We start from the raw sequence: 19,950 nt of genomic DNA, 5'->3' as shown, positions 1-19,950 counted from the left end.
CACAAACAAACTGAAGAAGAAGACGACTAATTAAGTGGTCGAAGACTAAACGATGCAGACAAAGGTTTAAAAATAATAATTCCTCGTTTACCGTCTAAGCACGAATGTCGAATAAAACGTAAAACACACGGGTATAGCCCGGTCAAGAAAAACAAGTCGCGTAAGGCGAAAATACAATATTTAGTCAAGTAGCTGTCGAACTCACAGAATGAAACTGAACGCAATGCCATTTTTCAGCAAGACCGTATACTCGTAGCATCGTCAGTCCACCGCTCATGGCAAAGGCAGTGAAATTGACAAGAAGAGCGGGGTAGTAGTTGCGCTAAGAAGGATAGCACGCTTTTCTGTAGCTCTCTTTGTTTTAACTTTCTGAGCGTGTTTTTAATTCAAACATATCATATCTATATGTTTTTGGAATCAGGAATCGACAAGGAATAAGATGAAAGTGTTTTTAAATTGATTTGGACAATTTAATTTTGATAATAATTTTTATATATTTAATTTTCAGAGCTTGTTTTTAATCCGAATATAACATATTTATATGTTTTTGGAATCAGCAAATAATGGAGAATAAGATAAACGTAAATTTGGATCGTTTTATAAATTTTTATTTTTTTTTACAATTTTCAGATTTTGAATGACCAAAGTCATTAATTAATTTTTAAGCCACCAAGCTGAAATGCAATACCGAAGTCCGGGCTTCGTCGAAGATTACTTGACCAAAATTTCAACCAATTTGGTTGAAAAATGAGGGCGTGACAGTGCCGCCTCAACTTTCACGAAATGCCGGATATGACGTCATCAAAGACATTTATCAAAAAAATGAAAAAAACGTTCGGGGATTTCATACCCAGGAACTCTCATGTCAAATTTCATAAAGATCGGTCCAGTAGTTTAGTCTGAATCGCTCTACACACACACACAGACAGACAGACAGACACACACAAGAACATACACCACGACCCTCGTTTCGATTCCCCCTCGATGTTAAAATATTTAGTCAAAACTTGACTAAATATAAAAAGAGAAAAACAGAAAGGACAGGTTGAGGAAAAATATCGCCCAATGTGGGGCTCGAACCCACGACCCCGGGATTAAGAGTCCCGTGCTCTACCGACTGAGCTAACCGGGCTGATACTACTACAATGTAGGCCAACTGATCACAGCATCAGTTCTCATAGATGGGCTACTCATCTGGGCCCGTATGCATGAACTAGAAGTAAGAAACACTGGAAGTAGAGGCCTCTTTTCGAAGTGGGAACTCCCGAAGTCAACTTTCTAACACTGTTCACAATGCATGAACTGACTTGAACGCCAAAGTAGTGACAGCGAGAGTATTAAGGTCAAGGTCGGGGAAATTGGGGGAATGCCTACTAATACGCATGCGCACGTTTCTATCAACATGGCAGTCAACGAAAATGGCAAGGCACGTGTGCCGCTCAAAACGAAAGTAGACACGGAGGGGCGTTCTGCGCCTTTTTCAGATGGTGAAATTGCTGTACCCTTGACAGAAGTGTTTTACGAAAGAACGGTTATTCTGTCCAAATTTCAGAACAGTCTAACTGTTAAACATAAAGACGCTGTCTGGTCCAAAATTGCCAAAGAAGTGTCGGTCTCTCTCTCTCTCTCTCTCTCTCTCTCTCTCTCTCTCTCTCTCTCTCTCTCTCTCTCTCTCTCTCTCTCTCTCTCTCTCTCTCTCTCTCTCTCTCTTACAACACACGCACACACAGACAAACGTACACTCATGCACATACTGACACTATGACACAAGTGACACTGACGGCACACATAAACACACACACACACACCACACACAGCACACACACACACACGCGCGCGCTCGCGCGCACACATATACACACACACACGCACCCATACACGCACGCACACAGTCACAAACAAATAACCACACACTCACTCTCTCTCACTTTCTCTCATTCTCTCTCAATCTACACTCATACACACACTGAAACTATGATGACACAAGTGACACGTCACACACACACACACATACACACCCACACACACACACACACACACACACACACACACACACTCACCGTAGTGACACACATAATTATACACACGCGCGTACAGTTGAAAGTCAAGACATGATATGATTTTTTCAAAGCATAGGAAGGTTTCTTTTGCAAATGAATAAAATTAACACAGAGGCAAAACCCGGTTTTTGCAGCCGGAATGCAATTGCGGAGGCTTAAAAAGGAAAAGATTAATAAAAAAAATACTATAGCTCCTGGCGGAACTTGAACCCGGAGCGAATGAACGAGAGTCCGGAACCGTTACCACTGCACTATGTTACTCGTGTAGAATAGAGGCATGATGAAAAAAGGCATTCTGAGTTATTCAGTCGTGCTGGTTTGAAAGCTCGCCACCTTCGCCGAATGACTCGAGCACGTTTTTTTCGGTCAGTAACTGATCGAACTGTCGCTTTTGAGTCACTCTGTTTTAAGCATTTCACCTAAATTAAACAAGACTGTCACAGTCCGTGTCTATGGTGCAAGGTAGGAGACCGTCTCATTGTAGCCAAGTTACGACAGTTGCTCGATTGACGCATTTCACGTCTTCGATATTGTGTCTGAGATCATTTCCCAATGAGCTGCCTTTAAAAACGGAATGTCCTGCAATTGTAGTATGCGCTGGAGGTTTCTTTTGGATGGGTAAGGACCCTTGAGATGCGATATCGTCGTATAATTATGTCAAGCGAGAGGCCCTTGACATTGGAAGTGGGAACTTCGAAAGCAAAGTTGCCAGCTACTCGGTATGCACGAGCTAAATTGAACGCCGAAGTAGTGGCTTCGAGAGTTCTGAGGTCAAGGTCGAGAAAATTGGGGGAATCCCAATTAGTGCGCATGCGTTTGTAAACGGTAGGCTTGGTGACCAGAAGAAACGAATCTCATCGCGAGTTCGTAAATGGGCAAACGTTGATCGCGCTGTAGCTTTTACTATAATTGTTGTTTTTAACTGGTTGAACGAAAGCTGTGATAATTGTCCTTAAATAGAATGACTGTCTATAATAATGATTTCGTTGACCAGAATGTTGGGGACAATAAAAAAAGGTTGTTTATGTGGTAGCAAAGTCGGTTAACTTAAAACTCTTTTTGTAGTGTTTTTTTAATGATTGTGTATCGGTAAAACTGCTGGACAAAAATAGTTTGGTCAGAGCGAATGTTTGTGTTACTGGTAAATTTAAAAAGGCAGAACTCCATTTTTTGGGAATCAAGATATAAGGTGTAGTGAAAAGAAGATAAGTTCAGCGAATTCCATATTATTTGAGAAAATGTGTGTCCGAATGTTTAAAACAGAAAAATTGTTGTACTTAGGTGTTTGTAAATTACGTTTGTCCTCGTTAATTGTGAAGAGGATGTATGTTTATATAAAGTTCAAAGTCAAGATTGGATTTTTGTAGCCTACGTGCGTGTGTGCATGTGTATTAGACATAATACATAGACATAGAACACTTTATTATCTCAATTACGATAAACTCGGGTGTGGTGAATCACAATAAACAGCATAAAACGTAAGAACATGAATAAAATATCAAGGCGCAAATATAGTCAGCTCATCATAGTGTGGGGAGTGAGTACACACACACACACACACACACACACATACACACACACACACACACACACACACACACACCGTCGAACACACACATAATGTCGAACACACACCCACACACACACACACACACACACACACACACACACCGTCGAACACACGCACACCGTCGAACACACACACACCGTCGAACACACACATAACATCGAAAACACACACACACACACACAAACCCACACACAAACACACAAAACAAACACACAAACACAAACACACACACACACACACACACACACACACACACACACACACACACACACACACACGGCACGCGCGAACACGCAAACAAACGTATGAAGGAACAGACGCACAATTATACCCGCACGCACGCGCACACAGGCAGACAGGCACTCGCACAAATACATACACACACACACACACACACACACACACACACACACACACACACACACACACACACACACACACACACACAGATAAAGCAATGACAAAAAAAATAGCAGAAACTTACACTTCAACACTCGAACACACACACACACACACACACACACACACACACGCACACGCACACAAACACACGCACGCACGCACACAAACACACACACACACACACACACACACACACACACACACACTCACACATGCACACAACGACGCCCATTTTCATAGAAACACAGTAACCCCCTCGTATAAGCGGGAATGAAAGCGTGGTGGCCAATGACCCAGAACAAACAAAAGTCAAAGCTGGCAACTCAGGTTTGTATTCAGGGAAATTTGCACGAAATGCATGCAGAAGATACGACTTTTCCCTCTATTTTCTCTCTTTGGGAGCGTCAGCTCGGTTTGACATGAAAAACTGAAGAAAAGCCCTGCCTTTTTGCACTGAGAAACTGTGGAAGTAGCTCGTTTACTACTGGGTCTGGCTGTAGTACATTTACCCTCATTTACTTCCTCGTTAGCTTCCAAAGTAAACTCTTTTTTCGTCCCATGCATGCGAAAGTGAGGATGTACTTCCGATGTCACTCAAAACTTTAGAAGTAGTCGCAAAATACCCTGAGTTACTTCCTCGCTTTGCTTCGAGGTAAACCCTTTTTCCGGCCCATGCATACGAAAGTGAGGCAAGTACTTCCGATGTCACTCAAAACTTCGGGAGTTGTCGCGAACTTCCCCCATAAGCATACGGGCCCAGGGATCCCCCACGCCCCGACTAATCTCGGCCTCCAGTGAAACCCTTTGTTGCAACTTGTGAGCAGAGGAGGTTGCCCTTCAAGCAACGGACGATGGCTTATGGCCCCTTTGAATCGGCTCTGCTCAAATTTTGACCGCTCAACTTGAAACGCCCAATGGGACCAGGTTCATGAATCGGATACTGAAGAAGAATGAATTTCAGTGGTTCCTACTACCACTTACATAACCCTCACTCTTCTATAATGTAAAACCAATCGGATACACCTAAACACACAAAAATATACCATGGCATTTCTGGTTTCGTATGTTAAAGGCACAGTAAGCCTCCCGTAAACCATCACAGATACGGTCAGGCTTTTACACACAGTACAAACACCCTTTCATTTAAACACTCACCGATTGAGAACATCCTAGGTGCCCTCCGTAAAGAGCGAACAATTTTCAAAGAATTTATCTTACCCCTGAGCGATTGTGAACCCGTGTGATCCAGTTTCCCCTTTTCACAATGTAGTCGTCATTTAGTCATTTGAATGCGACTCGATGTGAGCTTATCTACAATAGCACGTTTTTATGCACGAAACAAACGGCTGTGGTTCACAAGAACTCTAGCGATGGCTTTTGACTGTTGAGAGGAACGGCGATATGCCGCATAAACCGTCGTCTGCTACGACCCTTGCGTGACCCTGCTTCCGGGATTTTCTTTTTTCAAACTTTCACAACTTCGAATTAGACTGATCTTGTCTTGATGAAAAAAGAATTCTTTTATGATTAAAGAATGTTTGTGTAACAAGCTGTCAATTTCTTATTTAGATTTTAAAAGTTAGGTCTAGCGCAAAAACGCACCACGGTCCAAAAACATTCTGATAATCATCGATCCACGGCTATCGCCAGTTTAAGGGAAGTAACTCATTTTTGACCTGAGTTCAGGATGGGTCCAAAAAGTGTTCGAGACAATCTGCAAAATTAATTCTTTAAAAATTGCTCGCTCTTTACGTAGGGCACCTAGGATGTTCCCGTTTGGTGAGCGTTCAAATGGAAGGGTGTTTGTACTGTGTGTAAAAGTCTGACAGTATCTGTGATGGTTTACGGGAGGCTTACTGTCCGGGCGTGATTTCCGGGATATTCATAACAGCCGTCCAGCACCAAAACGAGGCGCCATTGTTGTAAAGGGCCAAGTCCACGAAAATAAATTCTTTGAAAATTTCTCACGCTCGACAGAAACCAGCCAGGATGTTCCCGTTCGGTGAGCGTTTAAATGGAAGTATGCTTGTACTGTATGTAGACGCTCGGGGAGCTCTGTGATGGTTTACGGGAGGCTTACTGTGCCTTTAAGCACTTTACAAAAGTACACGTCACGGTCAACATATGAAATACTAGATGATTACCCGCTTCGCCGGGTACCGGCTTCGCCGGGAAGAAATAGAGCCGAATACCAGGCTGCGCCTGGGACCCGGCTTTGCCGGGTGTACGCCGGCACGAAGGAAAGGAGATACACGCGCAAAACACTGGAGATCTTCTAAAAATAGTAACATGCAGTGACCTTCTAAAAATAGTAACGTAGTGACGGGAATATGGATTGACGCCACACGGAGGAAGGGAGATAATCGCGGCTGAAAACACTGGAGAAGATAAGGTAGTGGATCCAGACCAAAAAAAAAAAAAAAAGTCGCGTAAGGCGAAAATACAACATTTAGTCAAGTAGCTGTCGAACTCACAGAATGAAACTGAACGCAATGCAACGCAGCAAGACCGTATACTCGTAGCATCGTCAGTCCACCGCGCACGGCAAAGGCAGTGAAATTGACAAGATGAGCGGAGTAGTACTTGCGCTGAGAAGGATAGCACGCTTTTCTGTACCTCTCTTCGTTTTAACTTTCTGAGCGTGTTTTTAATCCAAACATATCATATCTATATGTTTTTGGAATCAGGAACCGACAAGGAATAAGAGGAAGGTGTTTTTAAATTGATTTGGACAATTTAATTTTGATAATAATTTTTATATTTTTAATTTTCAGAGCTTGTTTTTAATCCAAATATAACATATTTATATAATTTTGGAATCAGAAAATGATAAAGAATAAGATGTACGTAAATTTGGATCGTTTTATAAAAAAAATATTTTTTTTACAATTTTCAGATTTTTAATGACCAAACTCACTCATTAGTTTTTAAGCCACCAAGCTGAAATGCAATACCAAACCCCGGCCTTCGTCGAAGATTACTTGACCAAAATTTCAACCAATTTGGTTGAAAAATGAGAGCGTGACAGTGCCGCCTCAACTTTCACGAAAAGCCGGATATGACGTCATCAAAGACATTTATTGAAAAAATGAAAAAAACGTATGGGGATTTCATACCCAGAAACTCTCATGTCAAATTTCATAAAGATCGGTCCAGTAGTTTAGTCTGAATCGCTCTACACACACACACAGACAGACACACACACACACACACACACACACACACATACACCACGACCCTCGTCTCGATTCCCCCCTCTACGTTAAAATATTTAGTCAAAACTTGACTAAATATAAAAATCGGTTCAGCGCGCACAGCGCTGCGCGCTGAGAGCACGTGTTAAAATATCTCATCGACCAGGTTGTGTCCAGGGTGTACCTGCATATGATCACCAAATTTGAAACAGATCCATCGAGAACCTTGGCCGCGCATCGCGCACAGACAGACAGACAGACAGACACTAGTCGTACAGTCAAAACGGGAAATCAGTCATTACGGTAATGACTAAAAGTTTTAGTCATTTCCGGAAATGACTGATTTGATCAGTCATTACCGGAATTGCCTAAAATCTTTAGGCATTACCCGTAAATGACTAAACTTTGTGAATATTTTTTACCCTTATTGCCTGACTGCTAGTTCATGTTCAGTCATTACTGGCAATGTCTAGAGCATATTTTTAGTCATTTACGGGTAATGACTAAAGATTTTAGGCATTTCCAGTAATGACTGATCAAAACCGTCATTTCCGGAAATGACTAAAAGGCGAGATAACAACACGTACACTCTTGCAACAAAACATGGGATTCTAAAAGGTTCGTATGAAAGGAGTGGGTTTGAACTATGTCCACAAAAACTCCTGGATACGGCAGACCTTAACTGTGACACAATCCTGAGCCTGCGAGAAACAGTTATTCGCGGATCACAGAGTGGTGGGCAGGGTTATATCAAGTGCAACTGTGCAGGAACAAAAAAGTGTCGCACTAACAGGTGCAAGTGCTACAAATCAAAGATAAAATGCAACAGTCGCTGCCACCAAAGCCTGAACTGCCACAACAAATGAAATGTGTGTGTGTGTGTGTGTGTGTGTGTGTGTGTGTGTGTGTGTGTGTGTGTGTGTGTGTGTGTGTGTGTGTGTGTGTGTGTGTGTGTGTGTGTGTGTGTGTCATTTACTTTAATTTTACTCCAGATTTCTGTTCAATTTATCGAATGTGTATTTGTCATTACAGCGTCAAAGTGTGTGTTCAAGACGGTTTAGTTGCAAGGGGTATTGACAGGGGGAGGGAGAGAGAAAGAGAGAGAGACAGAGACAGAGACAGAGAGAGAGACAGAGAGAGAGACAGACAGACAGACAGGCAGAGAGAGAGAGACAAAGAGAGAGAGAGAGGCACAGACAGAGAGAGACACAGACAAAGACAGAGAGAGAGATAATTCCATTTTCTTTAAATTTCTGTTCATTTTATCTTTTCTTTATTCCAAATTTCTGTTCATTTTATCTAATGTGTATTTGAAATAAAAGATTGACAAATGTTTAACATCAGAGTTGCGAATAGATTGAGAGATTATGCGGTTCGGGGTTTGAGCGCTTTATGGCGAAGGGAGTGCGTTCTATATAGCATTTCTATTGGCCGATCTGAGAAGTACACGCATTTAGTGCGCGTTTTATAGCAATTGGCTTTCGCACACACGGGTGCAACCTTCGTGTCTACCACTCTGTGTGTTTTATAGCCTTTACAACCAAATAAATTTAATGTGTTTTTGCTTGATTTTTGAATTATTACTAAGTTTAATATTGACTTATGTTAAATATCGTATGGAAACACAATATCATGCATAATTGGATAAAAATTAGATGATTGTGGGGGAGCAAACTGTGAAGACTCACAATTTTTGTAATAATGGGATTCATCTCAGAACATTTAGTTCATGTTCAGTCATTACTGGTAATGTCTAGAGCATATTTTTAGTCATTTACGGGTAATGACTAAAGATTTTAGGCATTTCCAGTAATGACTGATCAAAACCGTCATTTCCGGAAATGACTAAAACTTTTAGTCATTACCCGTAATGACTGATTTCCCGTTTTGACTGTAACATATATATATATAGAAGCACATTGATTGCAGGAGGTAAACAGAAGAATGCTCAAGAAACAAATTCGTTTAAAGGTACGCCTCCCGTAAACCATTACAGATACTGCCAGGCTTTTACACACAGTACAAACACCCTTCTATTTGAACGCTCACCGAACGGGAACATCCTAGGTGCCCTACGTAAAGAGCGAGCAATGTTCAAAGAATTAATTTTGCGGATTGTCTGATAACAAAATCGGACCGTGGTGCGTTTTGTCACTAGACCTAACTTTTAAAATCTACATAAATTGACAGCTTGTTACACAAACATTCTTAGATCATAATAGAATTCCTTTTTCATCAAGACAAGATCAGTACAATTCGAAGTTTTGAAAGTTTGAAAAAAGAAAAGCCCGGAAGCAGGGTTACGCAAGGACGTGGTTCTCGTAGAAGACGACGGTTTATGCCTATCGCCAGTTCCTCTGAACAGTCAAAAGCCATCGCTAGAGTTCTTGTGAATCACAGCCGTTTGTTTCGTTTAGATTCAGAGGTACATAATAACGTGCTATTGCAGATAAGCTTACAGCGAGTCGCATTCAAATTACAGACTGAAGACTACATTGTGAAAAAGGGAAACTGGATCACACGAGTTCACGATGGCTCAGGGGTAAGATAAACCACGCAAAATTAATTCTTTGAAAATTGTTCGCTCTTTACGTTACGGAGGGCACCTAGGATGTTCTCAAGCGGTGAGTGTTTAAATGAAAGGGTGTTAACTTTGTACTGTGTGTAAAAAAAGCCTGACAGTATCTGTGATGGTTTACGGGAGGCGTACTGTGCCTTTAAAAAAAAATTTGATATATATACCGTTTAAGCACGAATGTCGGATAAAACGTAAAATACACGGGTATTAGGGTCCTTCAGATTCCAAGTCCCTACACTCTGGAACTCACTTCCCCTAGCGGTTCGCCAGTCTTCCTCACTACCATCATTTAAGATTAAACTGAAGACTCACCTGTACAAATCTGCCTTTTACTGAAATGAGCAAAGTAATTAGGACATTGAAGCTGTGGTGTAATGCGTGCATGTGACTTGTGAGTGAATGTGCTGAATGATAAGTTTGCTTGTTGACTGGTTGTTTTTAAACCTTCTAGAGTATCATATGTATCTGGTTGTTGTTTATAAAATGTTAATTATTAATGCTTATATTGTATGATGGATTGAATTGATGTTTTAAGATGTATTGGATTTAAAAGTCCTAATGTAGTTTTATAATACAGTATGCCTGTTATTTAATGTGTTGCCCCACAGTCTGTGTTACATATTCGTTCTGTTTTAGATCTGTACGCTTTTATGTAAGTTATGTTTTATATGTCAGACTTGTATGTGTAATAATGTGTCTATTACTTATCTTATGGTTTTTTCATGTTTTGTTTAAATCTTCTAGATTATCTTATGTAAGCCTATGTGGTTGTTGTTCATAAAATATAAGGTAATAATGCTTGTATTTCATTTCTTACGAGGAAACTTTTTATATGTAAAATGTTGAATTTTAATGTCCAATGTTTTCTAAAGCGCCATGAGACTGTTATCTGGCGGTGAACAGCGCTATAGAAGAATGTTTTATTATCATAATTATTATTATTATTATTATTAATAGTCCGTTTAATAAATAAAACATAAAAAAGGATGGGTTGAAAAAAATATCGCCCAATGTGGGGCTCGAACCCACGACCCCGGGATTAAGAGTCCCGTGCTCTACCGACTGAGCTAACCGGGCCGATACTTCAACTAGATTGAAATTATTCACTGCATCAGCCCCGACTAATCTCGGCCGCCAGTGGAACGCTTTGTAACAACTTGTGAGCAGAGGTGGTTGTCCTTCAAAAAAACGAAAGGGGGGCCCGGTAGCTCAGTTGGTAGAGCACTGGACTTGTGATCGGAAGGTCGCAGGTTCGCAGGCTCGCCTTGTCAAGGAAATGCACTACAATGTGGATTCAGTGCATTGTGACACTTCTTGGTAACTAACGACCCATAACCCTAGCGACCCATAGTAATTAGTAGTGATATAGGTAGAATCTATCACTCTTGCTCCATGTTCGTCCTGTTTGTATTGTTTCGTCAGGGCCCAGTTGCTGCGCTAGGTAGCGCTGGGTGGTAGGCTAGCCCCTCAGCCCAGGGCCTGAAATCGGGCGACACGGCAAATAGCGAAAGCAATAGCCGCTTGCCTACCAATCCATCACTGTTTTGATTTTCGTAGGTACACATATCCACTTTATCTTTCACTATAGGGAAATTAGGCGCACCAACCAAAATGATGATCGTTGCCCTGTAAAGGGATTTCCTCGCGAACATGAAGAAGAACTTGAGAAGAAGAAGGGAAACAATGAGCCAAGAAAGGAGGAAAACAGGCAGCAAAGGAAGAAAAACTGAGGAAAACAGCCCAGGCACACACCCGCAAGTCTGTGTTACCGAGAGGCAAAGACCTTCATCAAGAACCGCTTGACGTCAACCTTCAAAGAGAAGAAGAGGCAGTTGCCACCCTTCCCAATGCCCTCTCCGTCATCATAGTTATGCAGAGACAACACCCATCTTCTGCCTTTCTCTGGTGACTGCGGTCTGACGGCACACCTGAAAACCATAGGTGTCACGTTGCAGCTTCAGCTCCTTGCAACTGTGTTACTGAGAACATATCAAACCGATTCTTTCGCCAGCGTAAAGGCCTCGGGCCGTCGGCTGCTGTGATAATAAAATACGCAATGAAATGATGCATTTACTTCCCTGGACTTGGATCGCTGGCTTGGTGAACGAACACAAGAAAAGAGGTGAACGCTGTTTCATATCAGCCTTCAACTCGTTGCGCGGCAGAGATTTCACAGCCAAAGGCACCCGATATTGAACTCGGTACATGCCGGTGTCACGATTTCATCTTTCGCCTGTGTACATATTTCCCCCTCGACATATACTCAAGACTGAAATGTTGTTTCCTGGTAAAATTAAGAAGTGAAATTATTTATGGACGAAAAGCATGTCAGTTTCTTGCATGTGAAGAAAATTGGTGGTAAGATTTAATAGATTTCACCCCCAAAATCGAATTTTTCGAAAACGTGTACTGAGTGGTTACGTCCCTTGAGTAAGATGGAAAGCATTTTAGGATGAATCAAATTTCTAAGTTAAATAAAACAAATTGGTTGGACAAATTTGGCCCCATGAATGTAAGGTACACAAGGTCGCTCATCAGTACTATCGAAGGGTGTTTTTTTGTTCAGTGTAGAGTTTATACTAGATCAACGAGGCCGAGAAGCGAAATATCAACACGGCGAAAGATGAAAACGTCACACCGGACTGAAGAGGAACATTTCCGATCTTTCCAGTTTATGTTTGGCAACACTGACATCGGAAATCGTAAAAAAGCGGACACTCGTTTTGTTGTCTTGCAAAAGCCTTTTCTTTAACACTACGCGGCGGGGGTAAAATTACTATGTATGGATTGAACATTGGATTTCCTTTTTTTGAACCATGTGACGTCGGAGACCGACAAAACTTCATATTTAGGCGGCCAGCCGAGACTGCAAAATAGTGCAAGATTGTGTGCGTTTAATCATAAAAACTAAAAGGAATTCCAACCAGAATCGATCGATACACTCAGTGGCTGTGTAAAATGTCATATTTTGGTCAAAAATACAAATAACGTATAATGATATTTTTCTCTTCAGATAAGAATGACAATTCAGTAAAATAAAGATTAAAGTCGCTCAAGTTGTTATTTCATTGCTTGTTATTATCTCAGATGCCAGGAGAAAGGTTATGTATAACTCTCGCTTACTCCATTACACATGTCGTAATTAGCATAGAGCGCTTCCCTTTGGTTATTTGATCTCTACCGAAACAACGCTCTGCCTCTTTTCGTTTAAAGTGTAACTAAACAAGCAAAAAGGAAAAACATCGTTCAACAACCTTTACACTTTGATATGAAGAAGGGCCTCATAAACTGTCGAAATGCGAAAAAAAAATTTTTTTTCTCTCACTCGGACACTGTTTGACGGACATGTGAAGTGCGCGCCAGGAACGACAATCTTCTTAGTTTACCTGATTAATGCCCTTAATTTTTGGTTCTGGTACTTTCAGTTCCGGCTGTTGTCATTAATCTACCAAAATAAAAGATCAAACGGAGTTTTCGATTTTTATTTCATGGTTCAGAAAAATATTGCTTATTTTCTGAAGTCAACCGTTTTAGCGAATCTTTCTTTGATTCTTAAAAGTCATTTAAGATTTTTGAAAAATAGTTAACGGTTAGTAATTACCAATATATCGTAAACAAACATATCGATAGGTTTTGGTAAGAAGACACAAGTGCGATGAATGTGGTACCAGTATTTTTGTGGTAAGTAAGGATGCATTTCTTTGCTGTAAGCACATTTACAATGCACATTTAATCTGTTTAGCAACATAAACGAAAGCATGGTACAGTGCCGCTTGTTTGTGGTCTATCTTTTCGCGGCAGATGCGTAACAATTAGGGTTTCAGTTGGAAAAAGCTGCTCGGAACCAGAGCAGATTTGGCTTGGGTTCTTTGAGTGTGAATGATCGACGAGTGGCTTGACATTTTTAACGAATCATTACTGTAGCCTACTTGAAACCATCATCTGTTTCTGAATTTGTCATCAGTTATGATTGAGCAGTCTCATAGGAATCGTCCATAAAATGTTAAATCGATAAAGGGCAGACGATTCTGAATCACACAGGCTGCTGTACAAAATCAGATCTAAAACGATATTTTGAACTGCGACGTCTGCGTAAATGCCCTGTAACAAAATACCTTGTCCTGGTCACGTGTATACACATCAGCTTCTATTGGGAAGATCAGTATTTTATATTAATCACAAATACAAGATTAGAAATAGTTCTGAAGATCGCCTTTGATTTCAGTTTCAGCGGCAAACTAGCAGATCTGTCCAAACCGGCATCGTTTCATGGTTGAAACTTGAATAATCCCAAATAGATCTGAGTGGGGGTAAGTTTTATAGTATTTCAATTTTTTACGGCAGTTTTATTTAAAGATAGTGTAGTGGATGTCTCTGGTGAAGACAACAGTTATATGAATTTTTTGTTGTAATATTAAAATGATTGTTCTTTATTTACACAATTGAATAATTTGTATTTATTTGTTTGCAGATGACGGCATACTGAGTGCTCCAAGAACATACGCCTGCTGGCATTTTGTGTCTTGTCTGAAGACGTCGAGGCAAGCAGAAGTCACGGTCCTGGCCACACACACACAATGACATGAACAAGAAATGATATTTTTTCATGGGCATATCCAGTATTAAAACTTTATTACCATGCAAACGCAACGATAAGAATTTAGAGAAGGTCATCGGTCACACACACACACACACACACACACACACACACACACACACACACACACTGGGCGGATCCGGAGGGGGGTTCCGGACCACTTAGGAGCCGGCCTTTGTATTCTAAGTGACGATTTTGGAAAGAAGTTGGCTAATTAGTTTGCTCAGGTTGCGCCAGATCGATCAATTGTCCTTGTTGTGATTCACATTTTTCTTCTTAATATATTTACTTTTTTGGAAGGTGTATTAGGGGATGTTTCTTGGCTCAGATTGATCCATTTTCCTTGTTTTTATCAACATTTGTCGGACCCCCCCCAAGGAGGTTGAACGCTTCGCGTCTTCAACTAAACGCTTCGCGTCGTCAAATTGTCCCTAAAAGAAATTTGGAAACTCCCCCTTAAAAATGATGTGATCCGCCCCTGCACACACACAAACACACACAAATAGAGAAGTAATAAATGGATACAGTTTTTCTTTATTTAAATTACAATCAGATGTGGTCGTAGAACAGGCACTGTAAACAAAACCTAGCATGATATACCACTTGTGTGATGTTTCGGTCAATATCTTTATTTTCCTTTCAGAAATACATTGGCGTTTTGAATGTCAAGGGAAGTGATACAAATGCTGCAGCGGGCTATCAAGAACGCGAAGGCAAACAAGGTAAATACCTACATGTACTTCTGACATTAGTTTACTTATTAACTCTTTCTATACTGGCCATTATCTCCCCAGTCTCTCCCCAGAAACTGGCCATTTGCATGGGTTTGCAAAAAAATTCTCAAAAATAAACAAAACAAGATGCAGCCTTCAAACTCATAGGTTTTATTGTGAATATATTGCTAAAACATATGCCAAAGTTTGGTTTCATTGTTGTGAAAAAAAATAAAAATATGATGTCCAGAATTTATGGGTATATTTTACGCAAAAAGGGGGTATGTAGTTTGACATAGAAGCATTTTTTTCTTATGAAGGCTCTGTTTGCAACAAAACTGTTTCTGTTTACTTGTATGAAGATTGTGCTTACACAAAAACATAACAAATACCAACTGATTTTCCATTTGGTGGTCATGTAAGCATTGTGAACATGTCCGAAAAATCTGATCACACACCATGTGGTCGACATGCAGACCTGAACGGCCAGTGTATGGTGGCAGAGTTGGAAAATAGGAAAAGTCTTGATGCCAATCCTTCATCAAAAACCGAAGAAAATCGTCATTGTAATAAGTTTGCTTTATTCTAAATCAAACGACTAGGATAGATGACAGACACAACGACAAACACATTCAATTCTATGTAAAACATACACAATGCTCACGTTAACAAGCTGGCCATAACAATGTGCCCATCGTGCATGAAGTGTGGCTTTGGTCGGATCAGTAGCCGTGCTTTGTCTGCGATACTAAACATGAAATTTTGTTAAAGCGACGATTTAGCAATGTTGTTGTTGCTGCTGCTGCTGTCCGTTCTTGTCACGACATCTCGTTTTTTCCCTCCTGATTCTGAGAAGAAGCTGTTTAATTGTGATATCAGGCCTAGGAACCCCTGATTTTCACTTGGAGCATTCTCAAAGAAACTTAGCGTATGTTAAGAAAAATGAGTGTACTCCACACTTTGTCTTTTGTTGTTCGTTGTCGTTGCATGTCTACCGTTCCACAGCCACCTACTATAGCTGATGGGGTCTATGTCGACCAAAAGAATGGGATTCACTGTACGTCGAGTTCCTGTAGGTGGATTCTCTGTATACCTAAGACTTTAAAATTGGCAATCTTGTATACAGGGAATACCACAGGGTGTAGTTCCTGTAGCGTTTTGCTAATATCAATGAAAGTCACGTGATGCTTAGCGACATCGTTAGAATTTGATGTTTTTCGATCTTTTTTTGATATTTCTTCGAGTATGGTTTGCAAGTTTTATTGAAAAACTGCACCCTGTGGGATTCCCTGTATACTAGATTGCCAATTTTAAAGTCTTAGGTATACAGGGAATCCACCTACAGGAACTCGACCTACAGGGAATCCCACTCTTTTGGTCGACATAGACCCCATCAGCCCAACTATAAGTGCAAGTGTTAAATGACGTATTTCCACAAAAGACTGCTTGCAGAGAATCATGTGATGCCAATGACAGGTAAGGACATGTGGTAATACATACTACGTTTTGGAACCAGGGAAAATGCAGCACAAATTATTTATCAACCAAATTGATTGACTTGTGCACCACGACAAAAGTTTTTTTTGATCCATAAAAGGTCTTTTGCCAGAAAAATTGCTCTGAACATCAAGTACCCTGCAAGTTGTCACACATTTACATTATTGAAATAAAAAGAAAACACACCAGTAACCAGGTTAGGTACGTTAATATCTATAATCAATATCTCGGCACGTTACTGCCTCCTTCGGGATGGTAAGCTGAACATTATTGAACAAAATAATCGGTTTAGATTGTATACTTTGATTCCTGAACGAAGAAGCAGAGGTACTGCATACAACTAGGACTGTAATATCAGCTTTTGCCTGAAACACACACACATACACTTATAAAATTAATGCAATGTCATTGTATGAAGCCAGAACAATCACTAACTTACATAGTTGGTCACACAATTACCCATCACTGAACAATAAATCGAAGTCGGGTGGATTCAATGACTAAAGCAGTAAAGGCTTTGAAAAAACCCTCATCACAAAACATCCCCCCCCCCCCCCCCCCAAAAAAAAATAAATAAATAAATAAATAAATGAAATAAAACAGGTTGTGTATATAGCGCAGTAAACACCATGCAGGTACAAGCAAAGATTTGACAGTGATTATCCTTGTTTTATATAGCACACATTTTCTAGTTTTAATCTCTCTCTCTCTCTCTCTCTCTCTCTCTCTCTCTCTCTCTCTCTCTCTCTCTCTCTCTCTCTCTCTCTCTCTCTCTCTGGAAAGTAATTTATTGACCTGTGGGTTATTTGCGTTTGTATACACATTGGTGATTCGTAAACTATGTTGAAAGAGATTGTCAAACAATATTATATGGGGTGTCTTAAAATAAATGTATATCAACAAAATCTGTCATTATTATCAGGCACACGGTTTTAACAAAGCTATGTCACGGAATGCAACATAAGTGGCTTAAAAAGTCGTGTTTTTGTGTGTGCAGGATATTCGCTAGGACAGGACCTCAAGCTGAACCAGCACAACAGCGATGCATTCTTCCATGGCTTCCACACAAGTCTTTCACCTATAGCGGGCATTGCATACAGATAGTCCAAAGAGGGTTAGGGTAGGTTAGGGTTACCCTAACCCTCCTTTTTAAAAATTCTTTAGACCAATTATCCCTCTGTTCCCATGTTAAACATGGAATAATTCTGGACAAATGCGAGGACGTTAGCTTTTTTTTTTTTTAAATTTTTTTATCATTTTATTTATCATTAAAACTTGTTTAGATTTCGATTCGTAAACCATTTACAGTAATCCTTTGTTTTTTAACTTTGTTCATCTTACCACAGTCACTTCGTTGTTTAGATTTATTATTATATTTGTTACCATTATGCAGGAAAAATGTAGAATAAAACCAGGAGAGCTTTCGGTAGAAGATATTTCCTGTGTCAAAAGTTAATGCTTATTCTGATTGATGGGTGCTCCAAACTAAGTTATTTTGACTGCCTTATTCGAATTCATTTCCAAGACAGGGCTGAGAAGTGGAGAAGCTTAGGAGAATATCGTAAAAATTGTCTGGGTGTTTATGCAAAACTTTCGAATATGTCAGATTTTACTTTAGAGATTTTAAATACTGTTAACTGACAGAAATGCTATAACTTCTACACCAATTGACTGGATAACTTCATATTCAGCATACTTAAACTTGATTTTATGCATGTGCAGTTCACAAAATGTCAAATTTGTAGGTTAAATTATCTAACTTTTGCATCACCAATGACACCAACGCTTTCGTGTCTGAGGATTGCCCTGAACCTAGCTGTAACTGCATGCTTTCTTCAGGTCATCGATAGCCTGGAGGTTGAAGGGGATGTTTTTACATACTCAGACATTCAAAATAATCAAAAAGGTAAAAGCCTGAAGGGTTTAAATTAGGTAAAAATGGCTACCGCTCAATGTCAAAACTCGTTCTGTTTAGTCGACCCCCGAATTTGGAGAAAAAAATTAAAATTGCACAAAAGTCAGACCATTCAATTTACAAAATTGCCACTTACTGGAAAGGCAGAACATAAACTGAAGTTAATGAATACCATATATAAAATAATTGGTTCAACAGATGCAGAAGTAATGTGCATGGTTGTGGGTGTCCTTTTTAGGGGGGTCAACCCTGTAGAAGAGACGATTGTCTTTAATTATCAATCCGTAATATATTATCTGTTATGCATACAAGATTAACATTGACAAATACTTCAAGACTCCTCATTGATCTTAAGAAATGTTGTGGGTTTTTTTGTTACTGACTGATTCACTTTCTATTCACTTTACTCTACATAAGTCACGACAAGAAAAGCAAGGGAGGTAATTTCTTCGGAAGAGGTAATTCTTTCCCCTCGGAACGATTGTTGTAGTTTGTTTGATTTTGTTCCCTTCTAATAAGTATTATTTAAAATAGATCTTTACATCTTGATGTGAAAGGCGCAGTACCCCCCTCCCCCCAGGATGTTAAATTCTAGGTTGTGTCCATGTAAAATCCTGATCCTAGTCAAGATCCGAGTTGGTTTTTCATGCAACTGTGCCTCTTTATGCCACTCAATTAGACATACTTTGCAATCCATAATTGCACGAAACTAAGTACAGGAAATACGTTGTTGTCGTGTTTTTAATATTACATAATGAAATAAAAAATGTCACAACTGGTTTCGTGTTGGGCTTTCTCTCTCTGTCTGAATCTCATAATTACTTCCTTCTGAGGCCTGAAATGTGTTGCAGGCATTGTTCAGCTTACATTTATTGTTACAATTTTTGTGGATATGTTATTAAGTGTGTCTGTGTTTCTATCATTCGTTATCAGTGTGGTTAAAAAAAAAGCACACGTCAAAGTAATTTACCCTTCATCATTATCAAAACATGCAGATACAGGTAATAAATATTTGTGATACTTTAAACAAATACAATGTTTGTTTGTTGCAAACACACATCGTATTTGTTCAAACGTGTATATTCTGCACTTTCTAATACCCTGCATGGATCTCCAAATCAAGAATAATGAAAAGTCGTCTAATAGCCCTGCAGCACTCACACGAACATGATAGAAGCTTGCATGCATGCACCCAGGCTCGCTGTCTTTGGCTAATATAAAAGAGCTTACCGTTGGATCTTCGCTCAGACAAATGTAGCTGTCTTGTCCACTTGCTCCTGTCGCATAGATCTGCAATGTGCAACATCATCTTTGATTAATAAGTCTGAGGCACAGACAAACACACACGCGCGCACATTTGCGAGAGAATGCACGTCAGTCTATTCAATCAAACAGCATAAAAACATACCACAGACGTGGTGGTG

General features: G+C 40.0%; 1 long non-coding RNA gene and 2 other non-coding genes across 3 annotated transcripts; 1 reads left to right on the top strand and 2 right to left on the bottom strand.

Annotated features, from left to right (window-relative positions):
* Window positions 1–1,059: 1,059 nt before the first annotated feature.
* On the bottom strand, window positions 1,060–1,132 carry Trnak-cuu (transfer RNA lysine (anticodon CUU)). The gene has a single exon. It is a non-coding gene; the product is annotated as a tRNA-Lys (tRNA).
* A 9,676-nt stretch (window positions 1,133–10,808) lies between these two features.
* Trnak-cuu (transfer RNA lysine (anticodon CUU)) lies at window positions 10,809–10,881 on the bottom strand. The gene has a single exon. It is a non-coding gene; the product is annotated as a tRNA-Lys (tRNA).
* Window positions 10,882–13,060: 2,179 nt separating this feature from the next.
* Window positions 13,061–14,378, top strand: LOC138952319 (uncharacterized). The gene is made up of 3 exons (XR_011451344.1): window positions 13,061–13,485; window positions 14,030–14,114; window positions 14,276–14,378. It is a non-coding gene; the product is annotated as an uncharacterized lncRNA (long non-coding RNA).
* The last annotated feature ends 5,572 nt before the right edge of the window (window positions 14,379–19,950 follow it).

Source organism: Littorina saxatilis, linkage group LG17 (genome assembly GCF_037325665.1).
Source record: "Littorina saxatilis isolate snail1 linkage group LG17, US_GU_Lsax_2.0, whole genome shotgun sequence".
NCBI lineage: Eukaryota > Metazoa > Mollusca > Gastropoda > Littorinimorpha > Littorinidae > Littorina > Littorina saxatilis.
Note: the sequence above shows the minus strand (reverse complement) of the source record. Positions and strands in the feature narration are given on the sequence as shown.